Below are 24,560 nucleotides of genomic sequence, written 5' to 3' on the forward strand. Positions count from 1 at the left end.
TTCAAAAATGCTTGTCAGTGGTTCAGCAGACAGCACACCCACCTTTGGTGTAAAAGGCTGTGGATTATATTCTCACTCCAAGTAGATTGATTGCTGGCACTGCAGTGCAGTAAGGGGGAAGGAGGTGCTGCACTCTAAGTATGCCATTCTTTTGAAAAGATGATAAACTGAGGCACCATCTGATGTTTGTAATTTAAGTGAATGTAAAAGATCCCACAGCACCTATTGGCAAGAGTAGTTTTTTATTAACATCAGTTTTATATATATATCTATATATATATATATATATATATATATATATATATATATATATATATATATATATATATTTATATATCTATATATAGGTTCATAGGTTCATACTAGGCTATCTGCCCTAGGGCATTTATAAGCCTAGCCAGAGTATGTTTGGCTTTCGCCACCCATTTTAAATTAATTTTGCTATGCCCTTTTTCGAGGTTAGTATACTGTGTCTCTGTCTAACAGTGACACAGAAGTGATACCCGGGGTAAACCTATGATCTCCCATCCACTCATCAAGATTCCTAACCTGGACTGGGATTTTATTCCAGAGTGAAGGGAGCCTCTGGGTTATGAATCTGTCCCTCCAGCATGTCCTATTTATTTCAGTGCTGAGGTTCAAGTCTCTTGAGCGCGTAGCTCGATGGGATTTGGATTTTCTGAGGTGCAGCATGTCCATTAATTCCGGGTTGGACATGGCTTTATACATCAGACACATATCGCCTCTGAGCAGGCGGTATGCCACTGAATAGAGCTGGAGTTTCTTTAACCGGGCAGCATATGGCATCTGTTTGAGCCCTTTGATCCTCTTGGTGAGGTACTTTTGGTGTCTTTCCAGTTGCTGCAGGTGTCTGGTAAGGTACATCCCAAAAGGGGCATTGTACTCAATTATGGGCCTGATGAGGGATGAGTAAAGAGGCACGATGACCTCCCCTGATCTAGATGTGAATCCCTTCATGATTAGGTGGGCTATATAAAATGTTTTTCTAACCACTTTGGCCACGTGGTTGTCAAATGAGAGATTGCTATCAACTTGGGTCCCCAGGTCCCTAATTACTTCTTCTGTACTTAACGGATTACCACCTATGTGGTAATTTGTGGGCACTTTGTTTTGCCAAAGGGATAACTATACACTTTTGGCATTTAGCTTGAGGCCATGGCTCTGGCACCAGTTGTCTGTTTCTATGAGGCCCTTTTGGAGGATGCTTGTGTCGGCTGGAGAGTCAATTATGGCGCCCAGTTTGCAGTCATCTGCGAACTTGGTCAGCCACAGTCCTTCCATGTTGGCCTGTACCTCTGAGAAATATATACCGAACAAGAGAGGTCCCAGGACTGAGCCTTGTGGGATGCCACTTGTAACTGGTTTGGAGTCTGACATGGCTCCAGCAATTCTAACCATGTGGGTTCTGTCCTTGAGCCAGTTTGCAACCCATCTAGTGATATAGGGGTTTATATCTAAGCTGGTGAGCTTATCTATAATGCCCGAATGGGGTATTGTATCGAAGGCTTTTGCGAGGTCCAGGTAGACTGTGTGGACCACCTTCCCCTCGTCAATGGCCTTGGTGACTGTTTCAAAGAAATCAACCAGGTTTAAGTGGCAGGATCTGCCCTTAACAAAGCCGAACTGGGTAGGATCCAGTGTCTGTAAGTCCTCAATATCTGTATTTATGAGGTCCATGATGATGCTTTCCATAGCTTTGCAGACCAAGCTAGTCAGACTTATGGGGCGATAGTTTCCAGGATCCATTGAGGCACCACCTTTGTGGAGAGGGACCACTATTGCTGTACGCCACTCTTTGGGTACATATCCTGTAGTAAGGCTGAGATTGAACAGTAGTTTTATGTTTGGGTTTAGCTCTTCTTGGAGTTCATGTAGGACGCAGCCCGGCACACCATCTGGTCCCATTGATGCTGTGTTTTTTGCTTTGGAGAGGGCAGCTCTTACCTGAGCATCTGAGATGTCAGGGGGGCAGCACTCTGCTGGGATAGATATTTGCCCTTTTGGTGGGGGGGGGAGAAGTTTGCGCTGAACCTGTCAGCTAGGATGTTGGCAATGTCTGTGGGTTCAGTGTATTTTTTGTCATTTTGGACTAATTCTGAGCATATCTGCGAATTCCCACCCAGGTTCCTAACATAACTAAAGAAAGCCTTGTGATTATCCTTAGTGTCCTGTGCAATTTTTCTCTCGAAGCTGGCCTTAGACGATTTTATGAGTGCCCATAGTTTTTTGCTAATACTGATCAGAGATGCCTTCCCTTTTTGGGATTTTGCTCTATCATGTAGTAGCTTACTCCTTCTATTGCATAGTTTGTTTATGGCTGGGGTCCACCAGACAAGATGTCTGCTTTGGTGGATTGGGTCTTGGTTTTATTTGGGATTGCATGATCCATGCATTCCTGAAGGTGTTCATAGAATGCGTTTATAAATGATTCTGCGGTCTGGGCCGTATTTTCCACAGGCCCAGGGGCTTTGAAGGATTCCACCTTGGTTTTGAGGAGTGTGAAATTTGCTTTAGAGAAGTTTTTCACTGTGGTTTTCAGGGCAGGGGGTGGAGTCGGGATGTGACTATCCAGTGAGATTAGTTTATGGTCTGATCTTACCAGTGAGGGATACACTTCTGGTCTGGAGCATAGAGTCCCTATGTTGGTGATGATCAGGTCCAGTATGTTTTCCCCTCTTGTGGGAGTGGTAATAAGTTGTTCCATAGCATTTGAGTTTATAAATTCTAGGAACCTTTGGGCTAGGGTGTTGGAGCTAGAGTAATGCTCCCAGTCTTTGTTTGGGTAGTTGAAGTCACCCAATATAATGGTGTTTGGAGAGACCTTCATATTTTGCAGTGTTCTCAGGAAGGCCGAGTGGGATTCCTGGGTTTGGGAGGGTGGTCTATAGCAGGCTATAAACTGGAAGGCAGTTTTACCCACTGTTAGTTGCACATGGATAGTCTCTGATGCTTCATGCTGTGCCACCAACCTGGAGGTGTGGGTATCTTTGACAAATATTGATACTCCCCCTCCTTTTGTGGTTTGGTCCAAGTTTTGGGGCTGAAAAGCATGGTATGAGGTATAACCTGGTAGTGCTGGGGTGCTCTCGGGAGCCTTGAACCAGGTTTCTGTTACTGCACAGATATCGATGTTCTCCATGCTAAGGAGAGTTTCGAGTGCATGCATCTTGAGGTTTAGACTTCTGGCGTTGAGTAGCATTACTCTTAGTTTCTTATCCCTTGTGATACCTATGGAGGTGGGTTTGTCTTTTGAGCCTTGCCTAAAAAAGGCACTATGGGGGTAGCAAGAGCCTTTGCCAATATCCGAAAGCCCAGGGGTGACAGGTGCAAGCCGTCCCTAGCAAAGCATCGTGGATTGTCGAGCATGTCATGCCAGGCTGAAAGGCATTGGATCTCCTTTGAATAACACCAATACTTAAGCCAATTGTTGAAATTGATCATCTTGTCTTCATATTGTGGCATAAGTCTTGGTGAGGATAAGATGCTACTCAAGGTCAGGGTCATACCGGCCTGGGCTACATGCTCAGAGAGCTCCTCTATGTCTCTTTTCATGTAGTCCAGGGAGTTTCGTCTCAGGTCATTCACACCAGCATGAACAATGACTGAGTCATATTTGTACTTGCCTTGGAGTGACCTGAGTGCTTGTGTTATGTGGTGGATCTTAGCGCCTGACAGGCAACTCACCGTGACCTTCTCCTTGTTCAGCCTGGTGAGCGGGATGTCAGTGTGCCTGACGATAGAGTCACCTATTACAAGTGTATCAGGTGTGTTGTTTAGCCTTAAGGGCTGTGACTGTTCGGCACACTGGCTTTGTGAGCTATGTGTTGCACGTGTTTTGTTTTGGGGTAGCGGTTGCTTGGTTGTCTGCTTTGGAGGTCTCTGCTGCTTAGGCAGATTTTTATTTAGAGCCTCCGAGTATGTTTTTGTGTGTTTATGTGTTTGGTTTGCTGTCATGGCAGGTCTATGTGAGACTGGAATTGTAGTGAGTGTAGTTTCCTTCTCCTCCTGACTGGTTTCGCCAGTACTGAGTTGAGAGAGCTTAGCCTCCAGTATGGCTATATGGTTGCATCTCTCACATGTGTTGGAATTTGTTGGGAGGAGGAGAGGGTTGTCTGTGTACATGAGGCAGTTGTAACATTGCCTCAAGATTCCCAGATTCACCAGCTGGACCAGAGAGGAGATTGACAACTGACCTTAGGACATGCTAGAATAGTATTGGGAATTCCTTTATAATTGAAAAAAAAGGGCCAGTGGGGAATGAGGTACTCAAGGGGAGTTTGTGAGGGTGTAGTGCTTTTAATATTTTAGTGCTGAATTATATAATTGCTTTAGTGAGCAAGTGCCAGATAACTTAAATGCAATGTGTTACAGGTAACTTAAATGCAAAAACAACAAACAGTAACTTTCTTTCAAGTGAAACAAGGAAATAAGTACAGTAAGCAATGCAGATATCACTAGGGATCCACAGAAGCGCTGAAAAGCCATGTTTTAGGTGGAATTAGCGTTTCAGGGAAATAACAAGCAAACAAACAACAAGCATACAAATAAAGCTAGATTCAGCAGGCCTGGATCTAGTCTATGCTACAGCAAACAAGGTGTACCAATTTCAGAAAGATACAGTTCAAATATGCAGGCACTATAAGCCTTTAACCAGAAATTCCCAGCTCAGAAGGGCAGAGTCCAGCCTCTCCTCCCACAAGAGTGCAGACCACGTACCTTCTTAATGTAAAATAACTGGCCTGAAGCCCAAGTGCTTAAACCAGAACTAATACACTTTTAGAATAACAAACGCTGAGCCCTCAATCAGCAGTTCACAACTTAGAGGTATGTAAGCTACCTGTCCTGCCACCACAGTGCAGGCCACAAACCTTCCTAATGTAAAACAACTGGTCTGAAGCCCAAATACTTAATCCAAAAGACTTAGAAAGATAGCTACACTTTAATCAAGTTACTACCAAGCAGTAATAAATACAATTGAATTCTTTAAAGAATGCCTGGATTAGTGCTCAAGTTATACAAACAAAGCTAGATTCAGCAGGCCTGGATCTAGTCTATGCTACAGCAAACAAGGTGTACCAATTTCAGTAAGAAGCAGTTCAAATATGCAGGCACTATAAGCCTTTAACCAGAAATTCCCAGCTCAGAAGGGCAGTGTCCAGCCTCTCCTCCCACAAGAGTGCAGACCACAAACCCTTTTAATGTAAAATAACTGGCCTGAAGCCCAAGTGCTTAAACCAGAATTAATACACTTTTAGAATAACAGACACTGAGCTCTTAATCAGCAGTTCCCAACTTAGAAGGATGTAAGCTACCTGTTCTGCCACTACAGTGCAGACCACAAACCTTCTTAATGTAAAACAACTGGCCTGAAGCCCAAGTGCTTAAACCAGAATTAATACACTTTTAGAATAACAGACACTGAGCCCTCAGTCAGCAGTTCCCAACTTAGAAGGATGTAAGCTACCTGTCCTGCCACCACAGTGCAGGCCACAAACCTTCCTAATGTAAAACAACTGGTCTGAAGCCCAAGTGCTTACTTAATCCAAAAGACTTAGAATGATAGCTACACTTTAATCAAGTTACTACCAAGCAGTAATAAATACAATTGAATACTTTAAAGAATGCCTGGATTAGTGCTCAAGTTATACAAACAAAGCTAGATTCAGCAGGCCTGGATCTAGACTATGCTACAGCAAACAAGGTGTAGCAATTTCAGTAAGAAGCAGTTTAGATATGCAGGCACTATAAGCCTTTAACCAGAAATTCCCAGCTAGAAGGGCAGAGTCCAGCCTCTCCTCCCACAAGAGTGCAGACCACGAACCCTTTTAATGTAAAATAACTGGCCTGAAGCCCAAGTGCTTAAAACAGAATTAATACACTTTTAGAATAACAGACACTGAGCCCTCAATCAGCAGTTCCCAACTTAGAAGGATGTAAGCTACCTGTCACACACACACATACACACACACACACACACACACACACACACACACACACACACACACACACACACACAATACTTACATACATATTTACATTATTTACATTTTTTTACAATTACTTACACTTTTAACAATGTCATATAAAATTATATTAACAAACCCTTCCCCCCACCTTTTCTTCCACAAGCAAAAGCGTATCTTCTTCACAATTCACAAATCATTCTTTTTTAATCTTTTCAATCTTATTCACTTTTAATTTCCATAATATAATTTTATTTTGATATTCCTTTATATCTTCATACCTAACATTTTAAGTCTTTTCCTTATTTCTATTCTTTCCTAGAAAAAATACACTTATAGTATAAAATATGCTCTGTTAAATTCCTACCTTTTATTCAAATAACATTTCAAAGCTCTATATAGATTCAGTGATGCTGCATAGTCAACTTGGTTTATTAAAACTAATCCTCCTAGTTCTTCCTTCATATAGAAAACTCCCCCTTGACAAGATTCACCCCGGGATTCATGAAGCTCGGTGCAAGGCCGGCATTAGGCTTGCGCCGACCGTGCAGTGTGAAGATGGCGCAGTAGTGTCAAATGCATATTAATGAAGGCACGCTGCCGCCACAGCCACGTGCATAGGAAAGGAGCGCAAGTGCATAGGGCGTGTTGAAGTGCCGCACAGAGGCGTGGAAATGTCAGCTGTCGACGTGCAACCTAAAATGCTTGCATATAACAATTTGCATGGAATAGTAATCACATCTGTCAGTGTCCGTGGATACTGAAATGTATGCAACACATGCAAGACAGTTTCTGCTAACACAAAATGAAGAAGCAAACACAAATGCACGGTAGGGAATAACGGGTCCCTATCCCGTAAACAAATGACATTGAAAATCGTGTGCCCGTAGTCCAACGCAGTGTAGATAGTTATACCAAGTGGAAGTGAAATGCATCATATGTTAGCGTGCCGCCAATAGGTACGTCCAGCCCAATGGTCAGGGTCACCAGCTGACCCATATTGTGAGGGAGGGTACACAGCTGGGCAGATGTGTCCATAACAAAAAACACGATAAATGTAAATATCTAGCGACCGTATGGCCGAATTATATCCCACAATGCATGTAATAGTCACATACAATAGGTATGTCCGTATTTCACATACCAAATGTGACAGGAAATAGAATAAGCATGTAAACGAAACAGAAGGAGCATATAAACTGCTACAACAATAAGGCAACATGTAGGCTGAAAGGAACAGTATTATCCGTAGTGTTGACTGTGGGTACGTGTTGTCCAGGTGGCATCATACCAATGATTAGAACAGTCGACCAAAATCCGTACATCAGTGGTCCAAGCCGAACTTGTCAGGATGTGTCACAGTTGAACGGGTATTACCCGGGTATACCAACCATGTCATGAAAGTTAATATGGGTGTGTATCTATGTGCATGAGGTATAGAATGTGGAAAGTCATACATGGCAGGGTAGTCCACACAACCATACAGGTACCTGACATATGTAGGGTATGCAATGTGTTACCTTGACCATGTCATGGGCCATCAACCAAGGCAGTGATGGATGGAGTGTCAGGAATATGTGTGTGTGGGGGTGGGGGTGGGTAATGGTATAATCCTCCAAGGCGACACTGTGTCGTATGCAGAATAGGTGAACCAGAGGTGTATGAGGGAGCAGCGGGTGAAGCAGAAAGAAACACAAAAACATGTATACACATCTGCAATACAACCAGACAGGCCATACTGTAGAACACAATCCCACAAACATATGAATATTAAAATGTGTGATACAAATGTACAGACATGTCACTGGTACATACCCATAGATTGGTCCTGATGGAACTGGCCATATCAAATGCAATACACCTGGATGCATAATGGACTACCCCAGCATCCCCTCCACAGCACACAACCCGCCCCCATACCTGAACGTCCACCAAATCCAGCCATACTTGGCCTACTAGTTTGGTGCAGCCACATCTACACATAGTGACCACTACGCATATGTAGTAGGTAGTGTCACCCTAGGCAGTTTCAGGATTGCAAACTATGTATCCCTTGCATGTAAAACCCCCAGCACATTTGCATAATGCCAGAAGAATGTTCTTTATTGGTCTTGTTTTGGTCTTGTTAAATTTTTGGGATATCCCTCATGGGATAAGTAACCTGTGTAAACATTAGAATGGGTATGAAGACATGATTTCCAGTCCTGTAGATATCTGGATACAAGTTGGAATGTGCATTAGTGGTGCACGAGACTGTCCAGCCCTAGATGGTCATGCAGAACCTACTACCCAGGATCAAACACCTGCCCATGACGCATGTGTCCCAACATGAATAAGTGAGAGAATATATTGCACACATTCGCATAGTGGCACATGGTATATGGGTGATGAAGGCACTGACGTAAACAGGATACCCCCTGATCCACTGTGTGAGGGACAAGTAATGTGTGTGTAGGTGTGACCTGACCAACAATGATAGAATGCCAAATGTCCTGTGATTGTAGGAAATAACTATGTACCATACTACATGTAACAGTTGCTTAAAGCGGTCACGTCAGGATAGAATAAATGTAATTCATACAAGAAACAGACAAACAACAAAAGTGCCAAAGGTATAGGCTCACAGCTAGGAAACAAATGAATGTTCTAAACCTGCACTGACCATGGCTATGTGTTGGCCCAAACAATCTGGTGTCCCCAGTAGGGTTATCATCTGTCCCACTTTGCGAGGGACAGTCCCTCTGTGGACAGTTGTGTCCTGACAAAATATATTAAAAATGGCAAATGTCCTGAGATTGTAGGACATAATTATGTCCCATATGTTATGTAATAGTTGCATAAAATAATTATTTCTGTATCTAAAATACCTAAATTTTACAAGAAACAGAATAAGCAACTAAACCGCTACAACAATAGGCTTTTATGTAGGCAAATAAGTAAAGTTCCATCCTTTGTACTGACCGTGGGTATGTGTTGGCCTGCAAAATCTGATGTGTGTGTTCCGAAAATGTCCCATCTTGGCCATTTGAAACGGTGTCAACCCTAGTCCCCAGAATACATCCCAACCTGTACATATGATGATGTCAACACTACCAATGGTCAGAGCATTTGCACAATAACTGGCCAGCCTCTTAACCACTCACCAGTGACCTTTGGAGGAAAGGTGATGAATGAGAATGACTACTCACAACAATGAAGAGTAATAGACGCATTTAACTGCAGAAAAGTAGTAGTATTACGAATCTGTCAACACGTTCCAAGTTAATAGTACTAATATGGTAGAAGTGTCTGTGATTGTCCCTGAGTTGTCATAGGCTTGTTCCTGTCACTGTAGAAACAAGTCCCCGAGTATCACAGAGGTCCGTACACATAAGTATACCAACCAACTGTCACATCTGTTGACAGGACTATTGCATACCTATAGTGAATTTATAACTGATGTCCAGAATAATATTCATTGTATCTATAAATGAATGAAATAGTCAAATGGGAAGGGAAACACGTTGTACCCCCCACATCACCCAGCTAGGCTGGACAGACATACAGACAGGCAATACAGATCACTACACTGCCGCTGTCCAAAACACCGGTAGGAAAGTACCAGTAGGAGAGATCTGCAAGGTCTACACTTTAAACATGGATAAAGGTGTCCCTTGCGGGACCCCAAAAATCCAGGGTACATGTGAATTTGATGACATTGATATGAGCAGGATGTAGGTGTACATGGAACAGTAGGTTGTGCATGTGTGATAATACATGGGTTGACAAAACCTACGACATGTGTCCTGAGACAGGGAGAGTGGGCAATGTGTAGGGGTGTGCTCATACCCCAGCTGCGCTCGCAGTAAGTATTTGTCACAACTGCTGTAGAGGGGTGCCAGGTAGGTGGACCATGGGTATGCAATAATGGGCTTAAGTGTGCAGGTGCTAGTTCGCAGAGATGTAGTAGGCCCGCCCAGTGGAAGTCATTAATATTCCTATGTGGGCATAGCATACGCCTACACCTGCCAAACCTGAAGAGCACATCTACCGGATAGTCTGTAAACCATCGGGGGAATACATAGAGACCAAATCAGTGCCGTGTACCCGATTAGCATGGACGTCCATAGTTATGTATCAGAATGTAACAAAGTCCAACTAAACACTTCCAGAACTAGTGATATTAGGTGAACAGGTGGCGGAATACAGGTAATGACAGATGACAACATGTATGAGTCAGAAACAGCATGTACCTCGACAAATGTGAATGAATACATATGCTCTGTGACTGTAAATGTGTCTGGTTAATAGAACCAGTCATCTAAGTGTGTCCCACAGGGTGTTATGCATTGTTCCTGATACAGTGTTCATTCATACCCATTGGTATGTGAGTTCTGCTACTGATGGAAAGTGCATAATTTGCTGACCACCTTAGGTAGATGATAGCATAATAGAAGTGGTTCAACACCCGTACACCTGTGAGGGACACACCCGTCTGGGCAGTTGTGTCCTGCAAAATGACAGTTATAGCACATGGCCTGTGAGTTCAGGAATGGAGGATATATAGTGTGTGTAGTGGTGTCAGACATTAATTTGTTGTATCAGAAACAGCTACATGTAATAGGAAACAGTATTATCAATTATAATGCTACATGAATAACCTTAACGTATGCAAACCGTGGAAGTCGTCCGTTTACTACTGGCTGTGGGTATGTGTTGCCTTGACACATGTGATAGCTCTACATATAGGGTCCATAGGGCCGCCACCATTCTGAATGGCCAAACTGGAACCTGCTCTGTAGAAATGTCAGACATACCAGGGCAGAACATACCTACAGCCATGCATAGTACAGAAATATACATATCGGCACAAATCAAAGCGTAGTCTAGCAGTAGTAAAGTTGCTTATGCTACTACATATGACATATCAACATGTCAGGTATACAAGACCTGTAACAAGCAACCAGTACAGACACATACAACATGAGAATGTCCCCTAATCAGGACAGTTGCAATGGCTAGAGTATTGTCCATACCTCTCAACTGTCCCTGCATTTCAGGTATGTCCCTGAGTTTTACTGAAAGTTTAACTCTGTCCCTCTTAGTCCCTCCTAAAATTAGTGACTGTTGAAGGAAAGGTGGTGAATCACACTTACTGATTAATGACAATAAGTAAGAGTTATAAACTACTTTTACTTCAGAATATGTGTATTGAGTCATATGCTCTGATTCTGTCAAGGTTTCAAGTTAATAGCACTACTTTTGTAAAAGTGTCCCTGATGTTTTCTTGACCTGTCCCTGATTCTGTAGAAATGTTTCCCCGATTGGTGGAGAGGTCTGGTATTGTCACATGAGATATGCCTAATGAGGGACTGTCCCATGCAAAGTGGGAAAGATGTCACTCCTACAGTCTCCCGTCGTGCAGTCTGAAAGGTGGACAACGTGTAGTAGGTATGCAGTAGCATGACTCGGCAGACAGCTGCGTTAACAAACTCAAGTCACATGTCAGCATTGCAGAGTATCGGTTCCCATGTATCAGGTTGATGGGAGCAGATCGTATGAGGAACACGCATATAATATGATTATGTCACTGGACAGGCCACCGAGTCCATACAGTCGAAGCCTGCCGTCGCAAAATGGTTACACCTACCTGATACTGTAGTCTTGTAGTCCGATGTAATACGCATCACAAGGGATCACACACACCCAGCGTGAGTGACAAATGTAAGTGGACATGTCGGTGAGCGAGTGGCTGTAAGCGTGTTTGTCTACCAGTATGCCAGTAGTGCACTGTCAAAGATATGTGTAGTCTAAACATGTATAAGGAGCTGTGACCAGAGGTCAGCAGTGCTTAACACTGTGCAAACCAACACACAACTGCTCCCACCTGCTGGAATGTGCCTTACCCATTCTGTATCCAAAGGCGTCGGTCTGTCCGCAAACAAAGAACCGCCCTATTCACGTGTTGGTAGCAGTACCCTGCACACATAGCTCATGTGAATTAACAATAGACCATGGCATATGTACAGACAATAGACCACACACACACCATACAGTGCAGTCATCCAACAGTATAGCAATGTACTGGCAGATATGTACGTACCACTGGTGTATGCATGCCTGGCCGTCCTGTGTTTCAGTGTGTGAGCATGCCCAGTATGACTGTTACACATGTTGTCGACCGACATTACCATCATACCATCATGTGTGTGAGCATGCCAAGTATGGTCATCTGTATCGCATGTGTCACATGTCCAGATAGTTAGTACTGTGTTGCTGACCCCTCCGTTCTACACAGACAGGTGTCATGCTGTGTCTGCAGGGTAGCTAATGGTCATGTGGCATTGACAGTTGCTACATGTCTGCATAGTGTGGGGGGACATCCAACCACAACCACAGTCCTACACAGCACCGTGGGTGGTGCACATGACTCTCACATGTGTAGGTTTGATGGGGGGCACAGCCAACAGTTGTACACATCTGCCGCTACTGTACTGGTATGCCGGGTACTCCATGTCAGTGTATGGACCTACCTAAATTGCTGGTTGGAGGGATACCAGTGTACGTCAGTTCCCAGCTTTAAATACCAGCACAGTGGTGTTGGACGTCCTAGCTTACACAACCTACATCAAACTGCCTGGCCTGCTGTAGTCTGTGTGTGTCTTAGGGGGTTGAGGTCATTCATTGGGCATATCCATAGGCCATCGTATATCATGGTCCACATCTGTCTAGCTGCATGGAATGTGTGTGGGCTGTACGGACACAGCCCATAATCTGCAGTGGGTTAGGACACCCTGTGTACTACAGGCTACCATTGTGACCCCCGTATGTGCTACAGAGGTCATGGTGCCACTATGGATGTGTACTGTCTGCTGCCCTAACATTTGGCCACCACAGTCACTTGTATGCTCACATACATACCATAACAATGGGTAACTACATATTCTAATACAACTGCCACTTGTTAGGTCAATAGACATACCCTGGGTGTGTTCTGGACTTGAGGACAGTGCTGGAGGGCTGCCTATGTCGGATGCACACAGTGCACCTCCTATACATGGCTGAGCACAGGTAGTGTCATGTTTGGCATCCATTGCACTGTGTGCGGGTCAGATAGGGGAAATCCGTGGTTACCTACTGTGTCAGTGCATATGCCTTGTGTTGCCTCTTTGCCAAGGGCAGGTCATACAGTGCACGGGCTTTCGCTGACTGTGCCCTGCTCAGGTAGTTCCTTCACCAAGTCACCCTGTGCCTGTACAGGCCTTGGCAGTGGTGTTGGGCTGTGTGGCCCTGCCCCATGCTGTTCCTGCTGCAACTGTTACTGCAGGATAAGATTGTGTAGCATAGCAAATACCATAACAACTTGTATGCATGTAGCTTGTGAATACTGCAGAGTTCAAACGGATGTGTCTGGATACCAGAACTGTGAACTGAGCATCCCAAACACATGCACAAGTATATGTCTTGCCTGTGCATCTGCCTCAGTATGGTGTGAGTGTTCATGTGTGTGTGCATTGCTGATGGGTGTCATCAGCCACGACACCAGTATTTACCCAGCATCCCCCACTAGGAGACTGTAGAGGATGTCCATATTGGCACTGGTGTGCTACAGCTGTGTCAGAAGCCATATATCGGAATCATCATAGCTTCCAGGGCAGACAGCACACACATGCAATCTCATGCCCTGGCCATCGCATATGGCCTAGCTGTTGGAGGGTATGCTCCTGCAGCGACTGTAGGCCCTACCCCACTCACCGGGTGGTGCTACTATGTGTATGTGAGTGCAGGCTATAGCACCCAGTACCCCAGGGTAGTCATCCATGTGGTTGAACAGATGCTTATTGCTGGTCTACTAATCACGTGTGTTGAGGACATGTACGTGCTCACTAGCATGTGTTGACATGGCATCTGTGAACTGGTGCAATACTCTGGATGCAGATGCCTGTGAGATACCCATGATATCCCCAGTTGTGCTGTGTGAGGTACCTGTGGCCAACACATACCGTGGTATCCACTGTGATGCGTTTCCCTCGGCCTGTTTGATGTGTCAGGTGTGGCAGGCACAGGTCAAAAAGCTGATGTAGGAGGTCTCTGTCCACCCCATAGTGCTCCACCATCCCCAGCCCATGTAGCCCTTGGTAAGTCACTCTGGGTCTATAAAGTCTTATGTCACCCCAGTAAGGGTTGTTCAGCAGGATACACATCCTCACTGCCCCAGCCTCCTGCACATGTTGGTATATGTTGCCTGCTGCAGCCCGTCTCATTTGGTTGGACTGTGTCTTGAAATGTCCCCGCAGGTATACACCGGTGGTGTAGAGTGCGGACGAAACCTGTGTGTATGCTGCTTGCTTGCATTACCGTACTGTTCAGGTGCGAGCTGGCCATGTCATCTGCTGATTGTGCTGATCAACACCTGCTTGTGCAGCCTGTACACTCTGACTACCCCACCACTGCTGTCATCCCTCCCAATGTCACCAGGCAGGTATAGACACACTCCTAGCTTATGTGTGCTAAGGCAGGAGCACTCTCGAAGCACAGTTCTGAATGTACTTACAGTATGCCTGACCCCCCCCCCCATGCTGTCAACTATATTCGAGACCTGCACCCGGCTGACTACCCACATACACTCCAGGGACCAGCATCACACCCTGGTGATAAATGGGATACACTATTGTCAACCTCATCTGCATAGCATAGTTTTCTAATGAACAATTATATGACCCATACCGAACCTCCAAATTAATAACCACTGCTCAGTGTCGCTCAGATCCATACACAACTGGCAACAGGTGCCTTACTATCACCATATTCGATGTCCCATGGTCTTCCCAGCAACAAAATAACCGGTGTCTACACGACTACAACCCGTGACCCTGCACACTGCAGACGATGTGCATTACCACCACACCATGGCAGATATACATAGATCCCAGGTTATCACGTACAGATCATCCGGCACAAACATTCAATAGTGCTGATGTCCCCAGACATATATGTTCACATCTATGTCCACCTCTATATCTACATATATCATATATATTATTTGAATACATATATACATGGACATTATATATATATATATATATATATATATATATATATATATATATATATATATATACATACACACATATACATGTACACACATATGTAGATATGGCATTTATATCACAACAGCAGACCACATGACAGCAATGCATTAGACAGGAATGAAAAGGAAACTACATGTGCCTCCTGCATCATATAGTGTTCTTACTATCAAGGCACGTGAGTTTTGTTGCGTCACATGGGTCAGACCATATCAGGGGTAAGAGTAGGGCTGCTGACAGTTACTCACCAGACCTATTGGCGAATGTATGTGTTGACAACCCAGTGTCTTGGCAGAATATGCGGGCTGTGGACACTATATAGGTCAGTAACAAAACACACTGAACACATCCCGCAGCTAGCCACCCACAGATACCAACACATACGGTACAACCACCAAACACACACACCTGCCATGCCTTGGAATTGAGCACCTACCTTTCTAGTCTACCACACTACAGCATTATGCAGTAACAGAACGCGCTACTGAGTTCCAGCATCACCGCACTCCCACAGGCTTACATCTAGGTGGATGACATCATCCGCAAAGGCAAAGTCGCCGATAGGGAATGTATAGAGAGTGAGCCATCTAAAAGCATCACTCTGTCCCCAGGCAGCTGGAAACACACACACACTTGGCAGGGCTGGGAGTCGAACATACACCTAACTACCTTATCACATTACAGCATTACGCAGTTACAGAACGCGCTATCGAGATTACTGGAACACAGCACTCCCAGAGGCATACTTCTAGGTGGATGACATCATCCGCAAAGGCAAAGACGCTGATAGGGAATGTATGGTGAGTGAGCTGTCTAAAAGCATCACTCTGTCCCAAGGTAGACGTAGACAAACACACAGCAGTGGTGTGAGCGGGACAACTGCCTATCTATGGAGCACTATTACAACACTACATAGATATGAGATGCGCCACAGACAGTACACCCTTCAAGACAGTCAACTAGTGTGTTCAATGTAGGAATCCATCCTGACGTGGGGTATGGACATCTGTTGCCTGGGTGACCACCATCGCTATACAGGATGTCAATGGCCATGCCCATACACAGAGGCACATCACCGACACAAGGTGTCACTGGGCATGCTCACACAGTATCACACATCCGTTTGGAATGTACTGTGTGTCCCTCTACACAACGGCGTACTGGGCATGCTCACACACTTAGTAGTAGTGAAGGGATGTCTTGCAGGCACACAGATTCTAAACACGGAAGGGCACAGTTTGGAATGTACTGTGTGTCCATCTACACAACGACGTACTGGGCATGCTCACACACTTAGTAGTAGCGAAGGACTGTCTTGCATGCACACGGATTCTAAACACGGAAGGGCATAGTTTGGAATGTACTGTGTGTCCATCTACACAACGGCGTACTGGGCATGCTCCCACATGTAGTAGTAGCAAAGGGCTGCCTTGCATGCACACGGATTCTAAACACAGAAGAGCACAGTATGGTATTACTGTCCCCACGTACATGAAGGCCACTCACATGTACTGACCAGTACACACTCAAGAGCCATCACAGATGTTTCAGGTGCAGATCACAGAGGTAAATGCCGCATTCTACTATGTAGCCCTCAGACATCACCATGTCCTTGGACCAGCAACACACATCCATACATTACCACAACACCATGTGGCTCATGACCAGCGGACTGTACATAGGTCTACAGCAACTGTGCAGACTATACTTGTACTGACAGGGTTCCATCATGTGTTATGCAATGCAATGATACCGCTGTTCATAACCAGGTCGGCTCTACACATAGCAGGAGCCCTGGGTCTTACACAGCTGTAACAGATGATCGTCACTGTACACCAAAGAACATACATGTTTGGATACGACATACATGTAATCACAGTGGATATGTACATGGACCACACACACACACACACACACACACACACAACACATATGTACATAGCATAGCTTTTGCTGTCCTCCGTGCAGACAGGTGGCTACAGCAATCACACGCATGCACATGGAAGCGAGGTCCATGGCTGTTGAATGCTAACAGTACATAAGGTAGCAATGTTGACCGAGGTAACATTCCCTCTGTACTAGTTACCCATGACAACCATCATATCATACAACAGTCCATGTGTTATGTATGTCATCACACATGTCCACCAATTGCAATGCATACAAACATGGCTACATGACAGGCATGTAGGACCAACACACATGTACATGTAGTGGTGTGCATGCAGCTACCATGCATGTGCAGTAGCTGATGTATGTAATTTATCTGTGCCTAACTACAACATGCAGTTGCAATGCAGCCCCATCACTGACACCTGTATATGGTGAAATACTGACAGTACGGTAGGATGTACATCAGGTATGGATGGATGTATGTACATAAAGTGATGATCCACCTTTGCAGATGGATGTTTGCCGAAGACGCTCACAGGTGTGTCACAAGCCATCCTACCATTACATGTGCAAACAGTACGCTATGTTACTGTTACTTGATGGTGAAGACATACAATCTACACAGTGGTCAGGGTGTTACTGACTGTTAGTCACTTGATACCTATAACACTTACGTCCTTCTGTGTGCATATAGCAGCACAATTGCCGAAGGTAGCGTTGGTACACATAATGTGGCCAATACTGCTGCATGTCTGTCAGACATATCATCATATAGCAGGTGTATCATTCACAGTACTGCCATGTGTGTTTGCTTGTGTGACCATATATGCCACATATGGTGGGGAATACATCCCAATTGTTACACACCCCTGTACACTGTTGTAGAGATCTGTACATACTGCAGTGTGGAAAGCATGATGTAGGCAGGGGTGGTGTGTGTATCACACACATGTCAGCTATCTGTATGTGAATGACATTTGTGGACTCCACAGTGTGTGTGTGTGTGTGTGTGTGTGTGTGTGTGTGTGTGTGTGTGTGTGTGTGTGTGTGTGTGTGTGTGTGTGTGTGTGTATGTATGTATGTATGGCTGTCTGGTGCATGGAGTGAGGGTGTATGCTACCATACAGAACAGGCAGGATCCCTAACCCCTCATGGTGATGCAGTCTACTGCCCTGTTGATGCCATCCGTCTCAGCCTTACTGGCTACCTTTACATGTTCATTCTCTGTGTCATGTCGTGTGGGTGCACAGTACTGTGAGGGTGATTACCACATAGGCAGGGGTCCTCACCTTAACACTATCGAGTGTGCGTTATAGTGTTGTTGACCCCGTGAGTGTGGGCATGTTACTGTGTGTTTCAGTGTATGTCTGTGTGTGTTCTCATCCTGTAATGCGACAGGGTATTACTGCTACACAGTGAGGCGTCATGCTATCAAGTGGCCTCTAATGTTATCATTGGCCAGACCGCTTTGTAAACCCCCCGCACCATGTCAACATACCTGTGATGTGACCTGGTATGGATGTCATGTCTCTAGCCACTGTAGCCTATTAAACAGCGCACATGCTTCTGGATCAGTAGATGTGTGGACATCTGTGGAATGGTAGCCTTTCTAACAGTGAGGTTGAGGCTACGTATAGCATGCTGGTATTGCCATACATGCCTGTGAGTACTCTACATTTACACATGTGAAACTGCAAACACTGCTACTTATTGGCACATGCAAGTAGACCTTAAGGGAGGAAGCAGGGCATCATTTCCAACATGCTGTTACTGTTGTTACCAAGACACATACTGTGAACATACAACAATGCACTCCAACTGCAAACACTGTAACGTAATGGCACATGCAATTGGACCTTAAGGAGGGAAGCAGGGCATAATTACCAACATGCTGTTACCATTGTTACCAAGACACATACTGTGAACATATAACAATGCATTATAAACCTTACTACATGGTATGTCTGGTGTGTGTCAACAGTACACAACTAATGTCATATACACTTATCTCACTATTCTGTTCACCCTGTGCATCAGACCATATGAGCATGTCCCTGCACCAATGGTGTGGATGACAGGGATGCGGCACAGGCATCATCATATGCACAGGGCGATAATGTTTGCCAGGGGCATAGGCTGCACCAGTGGATGACATCATGTGTATGGGTAAGGTCCGGTGATCTGATTGGACATGTGTGGTCGATATGCATGTGGGTGTTGCGGTGCCCTACAGATGTTTCTGCTGTGTGCGTGTATGTGTGCACACAGTTCTGCCTTTTATCAGGCTGACACAGGGGTATTATTGACAGTTCCAGATTGTACAGACCAGGATGTACAGCTCACTGTGTCCGGCCACAGCCACTTGACCTGTGACTGCCAGGGGTTGCACGGGCACTACCAGGCGGAGGTACAGATTGGCTACTGTCCGATGACACCTGTCCATTGGAACCGTGTCCCCGCTGGAAACATCCAGGGCCACGTCCCCGTGGCCTGCTGTGTCCTGGTGTGGTCAGCACAGCACCAGCTGCACTGCTACTGCTACTGGCACTATGGGAGTGGGCATGTGTGGTGGCTCATTCACGTTGACCTGCACTAGGTGGTGTAGCTGGCCTACGTCCACATGGCCTACGCCTCACTCCTACCAGATGTTCCAGCACAGACAGCTCACACTCGCAGATTGCCATGCCACGGTCAAGAATTCCAACCATGTCACCCAATCACCTCTCCAGAACATCAGCAATCTGCTGTTGAGCATTTGCCAATGCCTGGATGTTGTCATTTAGAGTATGGATAGCAGCCCTCTGAAGCCTCTGCCCTTCACTATTCTGCCGGTCAGCACATGCCTGTGTCGCCATTACAGTCTGGAACATGCGTCTGGTGACACCAGCTGCTGCGCTCTGTCCTGCAGGTGCATGTCTGCCAGAGGTCCTTCTATGAGCAGCACTGGCCACATGCCTGTGTGGCACATCTGCAGTCATTACACTAACATCATGGTGTGGAGACACACCTTCAGTAGCCACCATACGTTCCTGTTCCGAGCTAACACACGCTGACTGTCCTTCCTCTATGGCCACTGGTGGTGGGGTATGTGTTGGCATGAGAACTGTGTGCGGGGAAGAGGGGGACATAGCTGGGATGGCAACCATTGGCACAGATTCAGCCCCTGACAACCCTGCCTGTACCTCATGCATATGTTCATCACTGCTAGTATCTGTGGGGACACTAACATCAGAGGGACCACAGGAGGTAACATACCTACATCACCTGTGAATGCAAAGAAAGACTCTACATTACAACAGACACACAGACACACAGACACACCATGCATGTCATTTGACAGACGGCATGCAGTATGCATGTGATACAGCAGACGGCATGCAGCTCAGACATTAATAGTGGTAGTTAGCATACCTCCCTGGGTTGCACACAACAGCAAGCAGGTGTCATATTAGTAGCCATGCAGTTCACACAATCATGGTAGTAAGCATGCATCCCTGTGATACACCATGGGGACCAGCACAGGTTAACAGTACACATGGCTGAAGTGACCTTGACATGTAATTTGCTGATGTGTGCATTGACATGCATACATGTCTGACACAATGGTGTCCTGACACATGTACAGCGTTGTAATGGGTATCACGTTGCAGTGTTGTCTGTATGCCCTACAGATAGAATGCACTTTTAGCAAATGTGCATGAGCATTGAAGGGTAGTGTGAGGCATCTGCATTGCTATACAGTGTGAAGTACAGACACTGTGCCATTGCATGGCATCATGAGGCATCTATAGTGCTATACAGTGTGTAATACGCACACAGTGCATAGCCATAACTGCGTGCATACACATTACATAACTGTGGATTGTGACCCACGTCACTGAGGTGTATACACACCAAACCATGCTGTGTCATGTGACAGGTCACTGGAAGACCTATGGATGACACCCCTGCACAACTACTACAAAATCTTAGCTGCCTGGCAACCATGTCCACAGATGGCAGACTTTGTCAATACACCATGTCTCACATGACATTAATGTACCACACACACGAGGTGCACGGCTGACAATGATGTCCTACAGCACAGTATCTGTGGCCTGATGTGGTGTTAATGTCTGTGGAAGCTGTACAGGTGACTACTGTCATGCTATGACACAGTCGTGATGTTCAACACATCTTATATGGTCGAATTAAGTGACACCTCCACTAGCTGTGCACAGGCTATATAATCAGTCAACTAAGGCTATAGTTGGGCCATGTGTGGACAATATGCAACAGAGTGTATACACATCACAACTACTTTGTGGCTACATGTCTCTGGCCATCCTCCATGGCCATGTGTGAACATGTGTTGGCCAAATGTTTGTGATGGCCATCTATCTCACATGTCTGTGTTGTCCCATATGACATACACCCATAGATGTCAGATATGTCACTGTCCAATGGGCTATGCAGACAATGGGTTGTATGTTTGGTATGTGGGGTATGTACTATGGGATAGTGAGACAATATTGCAGTCGGAACACTACATGTCTGGGACATGTCAGATTTCACATCACAATGTGTGCACCCATTGCAGGGGCATATTACACAATGGTGACTCCTGTGGGCTGCCCATATCCCAGCTCACTGTGTGGTACTGTTTGCGTACCACACATGTGTTGTTCCAATGTATAATACATATGCCTACATTGAACACCTCCACCGTTGTATGCACAGCTGTCCACACATCTAGCAATGACAGGTACGGTGGTTTCATGTTGGTGTTTCATTTAGTTTGTATATATTGCACATGGGTAGCCAGTGTGAATGATGATGGATCCAACCTGTATATCGTGACTGGACCATACATTATGTGTACATGTGTTAACTGGCCACATGGCATATAGATATATGCATTAACATGCCTGATACTGATAACTGTCTCACCAGCAACAGGCTGATGTCTGTGCGGCATGCCAGAGGTACCTGTATAGGGGTGACACAGCAGTTTGAACATTATCCATGACAGTATGACAGCCACAGGGTGCACTGTGCATGTTGACACATTCGCCTGTACAATAGCATATAGTATGCACATGTGTGCATGCACAGGGTAGCATACTGTAGTATGTGGCATGTGTGTAAACATACCTTGCATATGATGTTACATTACATATTGTACAGTGACACATGCAACTAAATGGGATATAATAGTCATGTGCAGTAGTGACTTACCAGGCAACTCCAGGCTCATTGGTTGGGAGACACCCACCTCCACGATGGCAGCTAGTGTTTGTGGATGCTGTTCTGAGGGTGTCCCCAGGTTGGCCAGTAGCTCCTCGGTATGTGTGAGTGGGGGCTGGGTTGGTGGGCCATCACCTGTTCCACCTTGTTCCCTGGCGATTGCATTGGCATGCTGTTTCGCATGTCATATCAGGTCCGTGCAGTGTCTGCGCACCTGCTGGTTGGTGCGGTTATGGCCACCCACATCATTAACCCTCCTGCGAAGGTCCTGCCACAGGTCATCATGCTGCTAGGCAAGCTGTGGCACATGGCTGAACAACACCTCATAGTTCTCATGGGGGTACAGGATGAGGGCATCATCCTACTGGCGGCTATACACTGGCAGGTGTGAACGAGGCATTATCTGGAAGACATAATGATAAAGACAGGTCACAGTATCACAGAGACATACAGAGATACAGCTGCACATACATTTGTATTAAATCTAGTACATCTGAACAGTTATCTTTGCAAATCGTCATGACACTGACACGACTGCCATGTTTGTGTCACACACATGTAACACCCGTTATGCATTGGATATCATCACCATATATGTGTCACCTCATTACATTGTTCACACTCCATGTGAATGCTGTCTTGATGTGGGCATGTCTTTTTGCCTGTACTGGTGTTCTTACCTCTCAGCACATGCCTGGATGTGTCCACAGTAATGCTGTTGACCTTGATGCTGTGTATATGTCACATATCAACACATACACTGCCTTAATGGACATGAGCAGTGACAATGCACACATACACACGGAAACCTTTACATGCATGTGTTTTGCCATATAGATCTACATGGCACTGTGCAGCAGTTCAACATCCTGCCATGTATCGCCTGTGTTGCACATGTGATAGACATGAGACAATGGCTAGCCGGACGTCATTCACAGGGATAGTTATCATCTATGGCATGTACGGACAAGGTTTTCTAGCTGTATCCGACAGCCATTTTGCCACTGTGAGGTGCATCAGTGCCACATTACTGATCCAGACAGTTAATAATACATCTACCATGCGGTCATCGCACCATGTATGACAGAGATGACATGTGCAGCTTTGATGGACAGGGTTGCATGGTATGGCAGGAGTATGTAACATGTATGGCACAGGGATCTGTCCAGCATGTGGCGATCCTTGTAGTAGGATGGTGGCTGTCCATGATGTATGTCTTTCAGATCAGGATATGTATGTGTAGCATGTCCAACATCACAGTGTAGCACATGTCTTTATGCAAGGTAGCCAGCATGCTGCATAGTGGAGTTGAGGATTGTGAAGGCTGGTATCGCCCATCCACGCATGGCCAATACCCCTTAAAGGTGATATGTGATTCGATATTGGTCACCAGAGTGCTGAGTATGCCTGTGCAATGATCTCCATGCTCATGGATGGCACCCTGTCATGACATGGGTGCCTTGTATGACTAACTAATAGGCCTGGAGACGTCACCAACTCAGGGAGGTGAACTGCACAGCACCATTCCTTACACAGTGTCCATAATGTTGATGACTGCCTAGGTGGTAGTTAATGGGTACAGGGTTATTCACCTAGCGGTGACAATGCTATTATCAGCTGTCAGATTATCCACATATGTCACACACCTCACCCACAAAGCCTATTCTGTATGTTGTCCACAACACTGAGACAGCTATTGCTCCTAGGTCATGGACATTCACATCCTTACATACACAGATGCCTCCCATTTGTCTGTTTGGTATGGGCTACACTGAGGGGGGAGTACACAACATTAACCCTGTTTTACGGTAGCTGCCACTGGTGTGATATTCACATGTCTCTCAGACACCTTTTGTAGTGTTGCTTCTCTCAACAGGCCACTGGTAGAACACTCCTATGACAAACAAAGGTACATCTAGTATACTCAGTGTAGCTGGAACATGGTATGGGTGATGATGTCCTATGACCTGTCACAGGTATGCTATGCAGTGTGAAATCATCCGTACTGTCATCTACTTCTGTACTGCTAACATCTACGTTGATAAAGGTTCATAGACTTGCAGACCATACTCAGCAGGGTAATAGTGCAGTGCCTCCAATTATGACTGTTGTCTCCACTTGTGGGTTGCAGTGGGTTGATATTATCCAACACCCTCTCTGTATTGCATATTCATGCTCAGCACTTGTTCAGAACATGTGAGCACTTCATGAGCTACTGATTACTATAGCACCCATTCCAACTCATGTCTTACAAGTACACTGTCTGTCCTTACATTTCCAGCTTGCTTACAGTACAACAGCTGTTGTACACACGTAACTCACATATCTTGTGAGACATGGTTGAATATACAGGCATGTCAAGTGTCATGTACCAGTGCTATTGCCTGTC

The sequence above is a fragment of the Protopterus annectens genome, chromosome 6.part0 (assembly GCF_019279795.1).
Source record: "Protopterus annectens isolate FY-2018-M chromosome 6.part0, PAN1.0, whole genome shotgun sequence".
In the NCBI taxonomy this organism is placed as follows: domain Eukaryota; kingdom Metazoa; phylum Chordata; order Ceratodontiformes; family Protopteridae; genus Protopterus; species Protopterus annectens.